The following is a 12,202-nucleotide window of genomic DNA, read 5'->3' on the forward strand; positions in this document are numbered from 1 at the left end:
TAAGCGATTTGTTCCAGATTTTTCACAGATTGTACTACCACTGCAAACGATGATTAAAAAGAATTCAACCTTCAGATGGGGACTAGAAGAAAAGCAAGCTTTTCATGATATTAAGCAATCCATAATCAATGTCCCAGCTCTGAATACTCCAAATCTTTCTAATCATTTTACATTATACACTATTGCATCCGACTTATCTTACGCAGCAGTACTAACTCAGTTGAATGATGACAATTTGGAAGCGCCCATTTCGTTCTTCAGTTCAAACTTTCAAGGCGCCGAATTGAATTATTCCGAAATTGAGAAACAAGCTTTTGCTGTCTTTAAAGCAGTCAAACATTATCGACCCTTTCTTCTGAAAACCCATACTAAAGTAATAGTTCCTTTCTCAGCAGTTAGGCAACTATTAATCCAAAAAGAATTGGGAGAAAAGAGGGCAAACTGGGTCGCAGCCCTCCAAGAATATGACCTAGAAATAAAGCCAGCAAAGTTTGTTAAAGGTCAAGGTTTTTGCAGGACATTAGCAGGAGCATCAAACATTCCTGAATCAAGTGATACGGAGCCAACTCAAGAAGTTAATCAGCTAAGTATATCGGATTCCGAATCTCAATATTCAGATCTGATCTTTTATTTAAAGAATGGTTATGCACCTACCAATTTGTCCTACAAGAACAAAAGGGCCATTAGATTGAAAGCTAAGAATTTTTCCCTTATTAATGATGTGCTCTTCAGGAGAAACTATGATTCTGTCCTATTAAGATGCCTTGAGAAACCTGAAGCTCAAAAGGTTTTGCAGGAGCTACACGATGGACCGGCAGGGGGACATTTTGGAGCTGATACAACAGCTCATAAAGTCATCCATGCTGGATATTATTGGCCTACTTTGTTTAAAGACGCTCATGAATATGTTAGGAAGTGCATCAAATGCCAAACTGCCAGTGGAAGACAACAAAAGCCAGCTTTCCCTTTGCAACCAATCAACATTGAACAACCTTTTGAACAATGGGGATTGGACATCATTGGGGAAATAAATCCTTCTTCTTCCAAGCAACACAAGTATATCCTTACAGCTACTGATTACTTTACAAAGTGGGTAGAAGCAATTCCGTTAAAGACAACAAACTCTGAGGCAATCATCGAATTTATAGATCAGTTCATCATTACCAGGTTTGGTGTTCCAAACGCTCTTGTCTTTGATAATGCTTCTTATTTCTCAGGCAATACAATGATTGATTTCGCTATTAAAAGAGGATTTAAATTAAAGTATTCTGCTAACTACTACCCCCAGGGCAACGGCCTAGCAGAATCAACTAATAAAAATCTAATCAAAATCATTAAGCGGACAATTGAAGAGAATCATAAGAACTGGCATAAATCCTTAGTATTTGCATTATGGGCCGACAGGATAACACAGAAAGCTTCCATAGGGACCTCTCCGTTTAATCTTGTATACGGAAAAGAAGCAGTCGTACCAACCAACCTTCTTCTTCCATCTCTAGCCTTAGTGCAATTTATCGATGAAACTCCTTCTTCTTCTATACAGTTTAGACATGATCAAATTCTCAAACTTGAAGAAGAAAGGGATAAAGCCCAGGTTACACATGCGAAACATCAACAAGTCATTAAAGCAGCTTTCGATCAAGCCTCATCCATCCCTAGACAATTTCAAGTCGGAGATCTAGTCCTGAAATGGGACAAAGCCCATGAAGACAAAGGTAAACATTCCAAATTCCAAAAACTGTGGCTAGGACCATTTCAAATCTGTGAAAAGGTAGGCCATTCCACATTCATACTTCAAAATCTATCAGGGGTGAGAGATTCTCTCCCTGTCAATGGTCTAATCTTGAAGAAATTCTTTAATTGAGGAGGTAACCCCTTCTCTTTGTAGCTTTATAGTTTTTATATAATTTGTAGGATTTGTAGAAATAAGAATGTGGGACATTTTCCATTGACCTTTCGCTGTAATTAAAAGCTGTCTCGCCATGACAATATTAGTATTTACTTTTGGATAATAGCGTCTTAAACCAAGAGAGATCATTTCTAGGAAATTAGATATCTTTTTATTCTGAACATCACAGTCTAACCTTTGTAAAACTTCACTCTGAACAAAGTTCTATGAGTCATCTTGAGTGTTCGAAATTAGTCCCCAAAGGTTATCCATATGAAAATAAGAGCTAATTCATCTTCAGCATCTTTAACTCTTAAACCTGTCATCCATTTATTCTCAAGAAGATAGTTGTTCATCCCATTCACCGAAAGTTTATGATTACTCAGAGTGTAATTCTAAAATATAAAAGATTAAAGATAAGAGGTCTTATTACAAGCCTGCTTACCATGTTCATAGGAAAATAATTTAACTGACATTACCAAAACTGCATATCAAACAGGGTAATGGCTTGTAAGTTCAAGACAAGGGGTCTCATCACGAGCCAGCTTGTTCAGTTTAAATTACTACCCGTGAATGGCATTGTCATTTATCTGGCCACCAAACCAGGACAATGGCTTTTATCTTAAGTAAAAAGGAAAATGAAATTCAAAAAAAAAAAAATATACAAAATTATTTTTTGAATTCATTCTGTTTAGTCACACTCAAAGGTAAATGGAACAATGGACAACAACATGGTTAAAAGGTAACCCTGCCGAGACTATGAATGTTTGCTGGCAGCAGAGGCTCTACCTGTGACAGAGGAGTTTATTTTAAAAGCTGATATGGAAAAGTTTTCTATTTTTACTTTTACAAACCAATAAGGACTTAGTTTGATACTCGAAGTGCATTTATAAAAAGAGGAAGTCAAATGAAGAAACCTGTTTTATTCAGAATCAATTGATATCTAGTTATATTAGAAATTTCCTTTCCTTTATAAAGATTCTATTTGAAAAGATGTAAGTATATTTATTAGTCCAGAGATAACTGGTTCTGCCAGCGAATCGCCAATTGTTGTGCCCTACAACAACCCCCCATTTCATAATATTTTTATCACAAACAATTTACATATGAAATGGGTCCCTTTTAAAATTTTTAATTGGCATTAATAAACTTGTTCAGTTAAGGTATGATAATCAAATGAATTTGTGCATAAAACCCTTGTTGAACAAATAATGAGCAATTTTTGAGGTTAAGTCCGAAAAAAGGCAATCGCAAGATTGGCTGCCATCTTGGTTTTTCCCGATGCGATATCGCTATCGGTCATCGGCGATAACCAATGCACATAAAGAAAAAGCACATACCTTTTTCCCGATGCGACACGATATCGGCGATCGGCTATCGGCACGACACTATGTCTTGTGAAAAGTGTTTTAACGCTCCGACCCGATGCGATATCGCTATCGGCAGTCGGTAGAATCCTACGCAGTTTCATAAGACGTTCATATCTTTTCCCCGATGCGATATCGCTATCGGCATTCGGTAAATCAATTGGGAATTGTTTTCGCGCGCCGATACAATGTCGCAATCGGCGTTCGCTAAAGATCCTTCCCAAATGACAATGTCATTTATCCTCCCGATGCGATTTGATGACGCTTAATGATGACCTCAGTTTCCAAAAGGTGATTATTTCAAAACATTAAAGTTAGATTTAAATCCGATTTGACAACAACACAGATCTCAAGATACCGTTAAGTAAAGGGATAAGGTAATGCATGCGTATTTAAAGCTTTGCCCCTTCGAATTAACGAGCAATTACGATTAGACCTTTGAAAAAATCTATTACACGCTTTAAGGGGTCATTCGGTTTAATAACTTCAGTAATGGTCATTTATGAAGCTGCAGGCCGTAAAATCACCATCATTGCATCTACGATGCCTTCTCAAATCATTAGATCCGCAGCCTCTTTTAGGAATAATCTCGCCACGCTTCAAATTATATATTTATCCCGTTATGGATTGTCATTGTTATTTCTTTGTTACGATTTCTCTTGCACTTGTGTAGAATTCGACTACCGAGAGAAGTATGAATATGATGGGAAAGAAGTTCAAGAAGGTGGCAGGTTCTACTGCGACACCTGCCTCAGGCCAAGCTGCTACAGCTTCAAGGAAAGGCTTAATCTCAGATACTACATGCACTGGTCTTACTGGTACTACATGGCAAGGGACATACAATTTGCTAGAAGGAGAACAACCAGAAGCGACAGTAACGGAGGCAAGTGTGGATGAACTAAGAAAGTCTGAGGCAACTCTTAAAGATTTGGCTGACTCCTTTCTGCACAGAATAGCAGCCAGGGAACAAGTCTTGCCTTATACTGATGTGGTACGTTGGGCAATTGAAGAAATTCCTCTCACTAATAGAACCTTCCTTACTAAGGATGGAAGGATTTTCGGCTCCTTCAAGCCTGACGACTTGAGACGAATGTATCATTTGCCCAATCCCGAGCAAGTCTATAACAGAGCATTTGTGGAGAAATTCGCCAGAGAGAATGAATCACCAGCCGAACCTCTCCGAGATTGGAGGCAAAATCCAGCAAAACACAAGCAGGATATGTCGGGTAAGTACTCCAATGCTTCTTTGGCTTCACCTTACTGCTATGCTGGAATTATGATGTGTAGATTGTGGGGATTTCATGATTCTACAAATATCCATGTTGATATGGTTCCCCTAATGGAAGCGGCCGTCAATAGTATAATTATGGATTGGGCCACTATCCTGTCTGATAAGTTGGTCTTAGCTATTCGCGAGTTTAGGGCCAAAACCAGAGTCACTGAGAGAAAAATCCCACCTTTCTATTATTCTGCCTACATTATGGATGCCCTTTGTTTTAATTCTGAGTTTCCTGTCCTTGGTTGGAGATGGACAACCCATGACCCAACACCTATTCATTTGTATCATCGTAAATTGTGGAAACCCTCTCACAAAGACCATTTATACCAAATCTGCAATGGTTTTATGGTTCCCATTCACTATTCTATTTTTGACAGACCTATCCCTAGGATTTCCTATGAAGCCTCTTTTGACCTACCAGCCGTAGCCCATTGGTTCGGTGAAGAATGTTTTTCTTATATCAGAGTTTTTGGAAGCAAAGCCAGGCCACATGTTCTCCCCTTATACATGCCAGACAAATTGTTAGCCCGAGAAATCTCCTATCAGATCATGTCTGAAGGTGTCACCCAAACTCTCAAAGAGGAGAAGAAGAGAGGATGGCCATCTTTTCCTTTAAGAATTGGAGTTTATACGCTGCTAAATTATAAGCATGCAGAAAAAGGAAGCAGCAAAGCTCCAAATGCTATCTCTAGTTTCTATTCCCAACAGACTCTATGACCCGAAAAAGACAGCTTTCATTGCCTTAGAACAGGCTAAGCTGACAAAGGTTGTTCATCAAGAAGACCAGTTCGACGACCTGTTCATGGGTGCTGATTCAATAAGCCAAGTCAGACAACTTGCTGCGATGAGATATGAAGATGTGGAACTAACTGAATTTAATAAACTTAGAAAGCAAAGGTTGCAAACTTTGCCTCTAAAGTTATTATCCACAACCCCAACTTCATCCTCAAGCGAGCCTGATCAGCCAGAAATAAATTCACCTCCCGTTACCATTAGAGAACAGGAGGAAAGTCAAAGAAAGTTGCAGGCAGAAAGGCACAGAAGAGAACAAATAGAAAGGCAGCAAAAAGCACAAATTGAACAAGAGCAAAGAAGGCAAAGGGAGCAAGAAGAGCAAAGGAGACAAAGGGAGATAGAAGAACAGAGGAAAAAAGAGGAAGAAGAAAAAGTAAAGAAAGAACTGGAAGATAGACAGATAAAGGAATTGGAGGAACAGCAACGAAGAGTACAAGAGGATCAACAGCGGGAGGCATTCGAAGAACAGCAGAGGATAGAAAAAGAGAAAGAACAGAGTAAGCAAATCTCTGTTGATACTGAATTGATTAAAGAATGGAATCAATTTGATTCCATTATAAGTGGTAAAGAAGCCTCCAAAGACTCAGATGCCTTAAAGACTCCCGATACCACTCTTTCTCCGGTTCTTGAAAGAACCAGCGGCCCACCCATGGAACAAAGTGTTGAGGAAGTTACTCAAAGCCCAGCCGATCAAATTGATCTTCAGGTAGAGGAAATTCCTCCCCTAGACATTTTCTACAGCCCTAAGCATAGAGCCGTTGTAAGACGCTCAAGGAAGAGACGAAGGATTGATCAACCTTCTGTTTCAAATGAGCAAACAGTCACGGGCAATGTCGTCTGGAAGGGAGAATTAAGTCCCTCTGAAGATCTGACAAAGCTGTCGCAATTTGCGGGAGCTTATTCAGCGGCAACCATTGACAAAGCATCCGAAGTGAGTCTTCTTTTGAAGACTAAAGAGCATGAGGTCTACGCATTGCAAGCAGAAGTGATAGAAGCAAGGAATAAGGCAGCACAGGCAGAAGAACAATTGCTGGTCCAACAACAAGAAAATCATTTGTTAACCCAGCAAATTGAAAAACTGAAGATAGATCAGAGTGACATTCAAAAGGCACAAGAATTGTCAGAAGCACTATCCCAGTTGGAGGCAGCGAATGAGCTGTTATTGAAATCTAAAGAGGAGCAGATAATTCAGCTGTCAGCACAGCTTGAAAGTATCAAAAGTGCCAAGAGTATTGATGATTTCAAAACAGAGGCAATTCTAATAAACGGCGCATTGATATCTCAGACCAGACTCTTGTGTCAACAACTAGTCGAAGCTGAGATACTCTGTGACACATCTACAGTAGTATGTGAGCAAATCGAGAAAGCCAAGAGTAACTTGTATCAGGCCGAGGAAGATATAACAGATTATATTGAATGGCAAGACACTCCAGAAGGTAAAGCGTCAAATTTTTCCCGAATCTGTGTAACATATAAAGACATACTTTTTATGGAATGGAACACACAGGTAATGAAGGCGGAAAGGGCAGCATCCAGGTGCAAAACAATTTCCAAAAACATGATCAATCTAGTCAATGATACATTGTATCTGGCTAACATGATTTCACAATGCACACCTGGAAACATAACAACCGCGAATATGCTGGAGCACAAGAATTATTCTCAGCTGGAAGAACAAGGGCGGTTAATTGCTGGAGTGAATACCTTGACCGCCGACGCATACTGGCTTTTCCTGATTAAACCGCATTCTCAAAGGTCGGCTCTTAACTACTTAACCGACGCTCTCCGATACCTGATTGCCGATTTCCAAGATGCCACATACGATGCACAGCTGACTTCGCGCCTCAATACTCCACCAGAAGTAGAGCCAATGTTGGCGATATGTCAGCGAAGGAGTAAAGGCAAAGAGACCTTTGCCTAAAGCATCATCGCCGACTGCCGAATCATCCAAATGGACAATGATATTTGTTAATGCCGATTTAGTTGTTTTTCAGTTTTAGATATTTAGATATTTTTAGATTAGTATAGTATTTATAGACCCTTTCATTGTTTTGGAAAGGGTCGTAAAATTTTGTAAAAGACTAAAAGGCTGAAGTTTGCACTATTGTGCTTCAGTCTATATTCTTTTTGAAACTCGACCACTGGTCCTTAATTTTACTTGGAATGTTGTTTTAAGTAAATTGTGCACTATTGTCGTTTGCTTGGAATGTTTTCTGGTTGGAAGGAAGGACCGCGACATAGCGATTAATATATTGGATTGATCAAACAGCTTGCATGGTACTATTATCTGTATCTGTTCTCTTTTCTGTTATATAAATTGCTGTGTTATTACTCTGCTATTATTGATTACATGTATGCGATATAACAACAAATTTACATTTCATATCACTATTGAATGTTTTGTGATTTGTTATCTCTTTCACTCATGTATGTAACAATGATATAAATGAATAAGTGCAGTAATTCGCTATTATCGCTCTGCATAACTATTTATGCAGAGCAATCTTAAATGGTTTAAACATTTATGCTTACTGTTAGTGACATCTATATGCCTGCCATTAAGCATAGATTATCAAATGCTGCATTGTCTGAATCGATAAGTCCCGGGATTAGCTTATAGTTATTATATTTCTTTCATAGTTTAATTATTTGTTTATTATCACTTCATATCCTAAAATCATCCATCCATCCCGTTTACTTATAAATCTTTGGGAAACTGGTCCCATTATCCCCAGTCGGAGCCACTATTCCAAACGGAAAAGGAGCTGCACTAAGTTCCGGACCGGGTGGTTTCCCCGATGTTGTTGCAACGAATTTCGGGGCATCAACAGACCTCAAGGTAGAATTTTTTAAATCTTATTGCATTATTAAAGATTTGTTGGATCAGATGAAGCCCATTGCTACAGGTATTCGCATAGGAGGACTCTACAAGTTGGATGTGAAAAGTACGCCTCAGCAAGCCTTGATAGTGTCAAATAAGTCTGCTGAAAATTTGTGGCATCAACGACTTGGGCATATTAACTTTGGTGATCTCTTTCTGCTGCAAAACAAAGGTATGGTAGAGGGCCTTCCTGTTTTGAAAAAGTGCATATTGATTGTGAGGCATGTGCGTTCGGTAAACAACATAGAGATGAATTTCCTGTCATTAAAGATAGAAAACAGAGGGATATACTTAAACTTGTACACACTGACTTATGTGGCCCGATGCAGACAAGGTCGTTAGGGGGGGCCTATTATTTTTTAATCTGTGTTGATGAATGTACAAGATTCACATGGGTGTATTTTCTTAAACAGAAGAGTCATGCTTTTGAATATTTCAAACAATTCAGAAACATGGTTGAGAAGCAAACAGGAAAATTCATCAGGATTCTTCGATCAGATCAAGGGAGGGAATTCAAGAAAGAAGTCTTCACCAAACATTGCAATAAGCATGGGATACAACAGCAATTCACAACACCTTACACTCCTCAGCAGAATGGAGTTACTGAGAGGAAAAACAGGACACTGGTGGAGTGTGCTCGTAGTATGTTGAAAGGTAAGAATCTAACCAATGGTTTTTGGGCAGAAGCTGTTAATACTGCAGTGTATTTAAAGAATAGGAGTCCTACTAAAAGTCTTGAGTATAAAACTCCTTTTGAAGCATTGTTTGGCTTCAAGCCTGCAGTAAGTCATCTTAGAGTATTTGGCTGTAAAGCTTTTGCACATGTTCCTAAAGAAAATAGGAAGAAGTTAGATTCAAAGGCCATTAAATGTACGATCATTGGATACTGCAGTGAGTATAAGGCTTATAAATTGTTTGACCCTGCTACTCACAAGGTGTTTGTCAGTAGAGATGTATTATTCCATGAACAGATTGACGATGAAAACCCTGTCCAAAACAATGAAGAATGGCATGTGCCCTTACTCTCAGAAGAGGATACTGAAACAGGAGTCAGTCAGCAGCAGGAACAGAGTCAGCAGCAGGTGTTAGGATATTCCGACACATAGGAAATAGTTAAGTACAACTTGGTCTAGTATAGAGTTAGGTATAGAGTTAGGTAAAGTGTGTTTCTTTACCGTTGTACATTTTGTAACTTACAATTCGACGGTCATGATATGTAGTGATCCGACGGTTCATTCTCTCCTCGGTATTACCGACACTTGATCCGTGGCTTGACACCCGATTGGTCCATGAATTCTATTTAAAGCGCATGGAGGGTCATTTGTAGGGTAATCCGTGCATGAGAGAAGCTTATGTAAATTTTCATTCTTTGATTAATAAATTGCCTGAAGTGGCCGCGTTGGCTCAAGCCGTGGACTGTTTCCCTCTTTGAGGGTTTTAACCACATCAAAAATACTGGTGTATTGATCTATGATCTGGTTGTGAGCGGTGTCTTTTTGGTGTTCTTTCTGAGGAACTTACCCTGTAAATTCCTACATGGTATCAGAGCTATTTGAGGGTCGCGTCCGTTGGTGATCCAAATCTGAAGCCGGTAGAACTACATCCGACTGTCGTTTCCTAGATCTGCTGTTTCTGACTGCTTTCGGGCTGAGAGGACTGCTCTGTTGTGTTCGAAGCATCTGTTCCAGTGAGGAACCCCTTTCGTTTCACGCGAAAAGGTTTCCGGTAGCCCTAGCTCGTCATTTTTTAGATCTGGAGGTATACAGTGTTTATTTGCAGTTTACTGTTATTTTCTCTCTGCTTATTTCGGCTTTGGTTTATTTAGTTTTTTTTTAACCGGATCTATACCTTTCATTTCTGCGTATGCTCTTTGCCCTGCGACTCTATGCGATCTGGGCAAATCAGAAACAGAAAGGAAGGATTTTTCTCAGGCGTATACTCTTTTCCCTGCACCTTAGTGTGATCTCGGAAAATCAGAAACATTGAGAAAAATATTTAGTTTTTCAGCTAAAGCTAACTTTGAGCCACAAGGTTCAATTTTTGAAAATATTTAGTTTTTTGGGTAAAACTAACTTCGAGCCGTAAGGTTCGTTTTCTTTGCATGTCCGTGTTGGGTTTTGTGTTTTGTGTTTTGTAGGGAAAAAGAGCTTTCTCAAGGCAAGCACGCAACCCAAGGCCCCCCCCCCTCTCTCTCTCTCTCTCAAATTTTTTGTATAGATCAATTGGTTCAAAGCTATTTTAAGAGAGTATAGGTCTTGGGTTCAAGTCTCCATTTTGTGGGGGTGGACTTTTTCATTTCCGCACATTCTCGCACTTTGCCGGCAACTTCAACAACGTTTTTTCAAAAAGTCATAACTTCTTCATCCGGAAGCCTTTTTCAGAGCCGTTTTTTTTAAACCAGCCTAATTTTTCGAGATATATCCATTGGAACACTTACTTTCAGCATCTTCAGCTTCAGTTTCTGTTGAAATGGAAAGTCAATACTAAGTTACCCTTGGCAGCACCAACTACTTCCTATGGTTGTCCTACATGGAGGATTTACTTAGAAGTAAAGGTCTCTACCGAATAGCCACAGGCCAAGAAAAGAAACTGAAAGATGAAGACAAGGCTGCTAAATGGGAAAATAGACAAGATCAAGCACGTGGTTTGATAGGGATGTCTATTTCTCCTGATCTTAGATTCCATATTGCAGAACTTGATACTCCTCATGAAGCAATGGAACAAATCAATAAAGTTTTTGGGATTAAAAATGAAATTAGAGCCCATCAACTTGAAAATGAGTTACTTACATTGGACCCTAATAATTTTTCTTGCATTGAAGATTTCTTGTCTAAGTTCAAGACCCTTAGATATCTTTTGGAAGGTGTTAAGGTTAAGAAAGAAGATAGTAACCTTATTTATTCCATCCTTACTAAGTTGGGACCAGCCTACTCTGTATTTGTTTCCACCTTCCATTCTACAAGAGAAGCCTTCATTTCTCAAGGAAAAGACTACAAGCCCCCTTCCTTTGACTCTTTTTGTGATTCTTTAATAAGAGAACAAGAAAAACTCTTACACCTTGGTCTTCTTAATCTTGGAAACTCTTCCAAGAAAGTGTTAGCCGCCCAGCAGCAACCAAATTCAAAGAATCCTAAGAAGTCATATCCTAAAAAGAATGGTCCTAAACCAAACAAGGGTCCTAAGCAATTTCAGCCCCAAAATGAAAAATCATTTCAGCAAAATGATAAGACCAATAAAAACAAATGGAAGAAGACTGATAGACATTGCAATTTTTGTAATCGAGATGGCCACTTAGAATCAAAATGCTTTAAAAAGATGGAAGCCTTGGAAGCAGCAATGAAGAAGCATAACATTCATTTGGGGCAATCTTCAACTTCAACTTCATCTTCAGGAATGGCACTTTCTGCATGTCATTGTCAATCATCTCGGTCTGGTTATGCATTAAATGTATCTTCTTCTTCTCATTCTCATGAGTGGCTCATTGATTCTGGAGCTTCTTATCACATGGCCAAAAACAAAGCCATGTTTTCTTCTTTAAATGATTGTAACACCAAAAATATATATGTTGGTGATGATAGATCTCTTAATGTTGTAGGGACTGGAACTGTTCATCTAGACAATGGTCAGTTTAATGATGTATTATGTGTTCCAACCTTATCCTGCAACCTTCTATCTGTATATCAGATAACTCATTCAGGTGAAGGTAAAATCGTTGAATTTTCACCTCATGATGTTGTAATCAAGGACTTAAAAGATCCTAAACAGATTTTGGCTACTGGCATTGCTGATGATTCTACAAGGTTGTATAAGTTTCACAACTTTGGGTCATCAAATCTTCCCTCAGTATTTGTTGCTCATAACGATGAAGTGAGCAAACTTTGGCATGAGCGATTTGGTCACTTAAACTATCGCTCCCTTCAGCATCTATGTAAAGAAAATATGGTGACAGGTCTTCCTATGGTATCTTACAGAGATGGTGTGTGTTCCGGATG

Source organism: Pinus tabuliformis, chromosome 7 (genome assembly GCF_031772625.1).
Source record: "Pinus tabuliformis cultivar Carrire ecotype Pingquan chromosome 7, CPIR1, whole genome shotgun sequence".
Classification (NCBI taxonomy): Eukaryota; Viridiplantae; Streptophyta; class Pinopsida; order Pinales; family Pinaceae; genus Pinus; species Pinus tabuliformis.